Genomic DNA, 2,463 nt, shown 5'->3' with positions numbered 1-2,463 from the left:
CTAATTGTTTGGGTGCTAAGTTTTAAAACTCCTTTGAAATGTTTCTTTAAATATATCCTTATTTATCGGATGTTTAATAGTAATATAATTTGTTGAAATCTTTATTAATATGATTCGCTGAATATCTAATTAAAACTTACATCGTATAAAATCCAAATTAAAGAAAAAGGTAACAAACACATGTACCATGACAACTAATAAACTAAAAAACCATAAACAGAAAATGAAACACAAAAGGAAAGCAAATTATATATATATATATATATATATATATATATATTAAAGAAGATGGATCTTTTTACTCTAAGAGTTACATAGACTTACTCCGTTCAATAACTCATTTTCTCTATGAAATTTCAATTATCTAACCGTTCAATTTAAAGTTCTTAATGCATAGATCAAATATGTAAATTGTTAGAAAATTTAAAAATCATTTGATACTTCGTTTCATTAATTTTAATCAATGTATAAAATGATTCTATGATTATCCGTCAATTTGAATTAATGAAATGAAGTATCAAATAATTTTTAAATTTTTTACAAATTTGTAAATTTGATCTATGCATTAAATTTTTTAAATTGAACAGTTTGATCGTTAATAATAATTAAAAATTATTTATTTATTTAGGTTATCACATACCATTATACATTTCATGTCTTTAAATCTTTTAATAAAAAGTTAAATTAATAACTAAAAATTATTTATTTATTTCTTAAGAATTGAGGGTATATAATTATACATTATTTTGGAGACAAAAATTAGTTACAAGATGACGTATATATATTTCCCTTTATCTATTACTATATACATATAATCAAACAACTATATGTTTAACTATTTTTCTTCCATTCATTTTCTCAGTCTCTCTGTCTCTGTCTCTATATATATATATAGACAAACAGGTTATACTAACAGTAATACCGGGTGTAACTTTTATTAAGTATTACACACCACTCGATAATTAATTATTATATTATGAATAATAATAATATATATATTTAATTCATCTTTAAAAATAATTGAAGTTAAAAGGAAAAGAAATTTGATTAAATTAATATATTTTAAAAAATTAAAGACTCAATTGAGTATTTTCAAAATAAATTTAATATTTACATAAGAAAATTAATTATTGAATCTTTTAAAAATAAGATAATCAAATTTAACTTAAAAAATATTAAATAAATTATATGAATTATTATATAATATAAGAAATATTTATAATTAATATAAATAGAAATATAAATTATTAATTGTTATATTAATTTTTATTTGTTAAAAAAATTCAATCTTTAATTTGTTTCTTACGTTTAATAAAGTAAAACTGAATTCATCTTTTCTTTATGTTTTCCATTAAATATGGTACACAAAAGTTAAAGCTATTCATTATTCTAAATTATATTTTAATTAAAAATAATTTTTTAGTAAATAAAAAGTATTATAATAAATAATTAAACTAAAAAAAATAAATTATATAATAATTAATTTTTTTAATGATGTTAAATTAAATATTTTAATTATTTTATAAAAAAATGTTTTACCTACGGAATATTATCTACGGAATTTTTTCCGTAGATAATTTCCAGTTATCTACGGAAATATCCGTAGATAAGTTATCTACGGAAATTTCCGTAGATAAGTTATCTACGAAAATTTCCGTAGATAACTGGAAATTATCTACGGAAAAAATTTCGTAGATAATATTCCGTAGAAAATTAAATATTATCTACGGAAAATATTCCGTAGATAATATTCCGTAGATAATTAAATGTTATCTATGGAAAAATTTCCGTAGATAATATTCGGTAGATAATATCAATTTTTCTTGTAGTGTTATTTGAAAAGATAATATGGATTTAGTGATAAGGAAAAATAGTTTACTTGCATCTTCTGGCAACTTAGAGGTCTTACTTCAGCCCACTCCTTTGGGTCTTACAACTGCCTCAGTTCTACCTGCAACCTAACTATCTTTTCCAAAACAGTTATCAAGGGCACACCTAAAGATTCAGGCTTACAAATCCCAGGTTTTCATAAACCAAAAATTTTCTTTTCAATAAAGCTCCAGTATTCTAAATTATATTTGCATGTGTTAAAAGAAATAACTACGGCATTCTAAGAACTACCAAAGAGATAATTTAGCTAGCCATTGTATGAGAAATACTTACAAATATTACTTATGAGAAGAGAAACAGTACAGACACAAAGAACACACTCCGAAAAACACTCTTAGCACACTCTAGATATTCTTGGATTATTTTTCTCGTATATGTTACAAGTGAACCAAGGGGGTTCTTTTATAGGAAACCTAGATACTAAAAGACAAAACAAAGAACAAAGACACTTTTGCCCCTTCAGTCAAGTGAGGTAATTACTACCACACATTTACTCTTTCGCAGGGCGACAGACTCTGACAAAAGATAAAATTTACAACACGCCTTATCTAAAGTAGATTCCTTTTAGATAAG

The sequence above is a fragment of the Cajanus cajan genome, chromosome 10 (genome assembly GCF_000230855.2).
Source record: "Cajanus cajan strain Asha chromosome 10, NIPB_CcT2T_4, whole genome shotgun sequence".
Lineage (NCBI taxonomy): Eukaryota > Viridiplantae > Streptophyta > Magnoliopsida > Fabales > Fabaceae > Cajanus > Cajanus cajan.
This window is presented reverse-complemented; position numbering follows the sequence as displayed.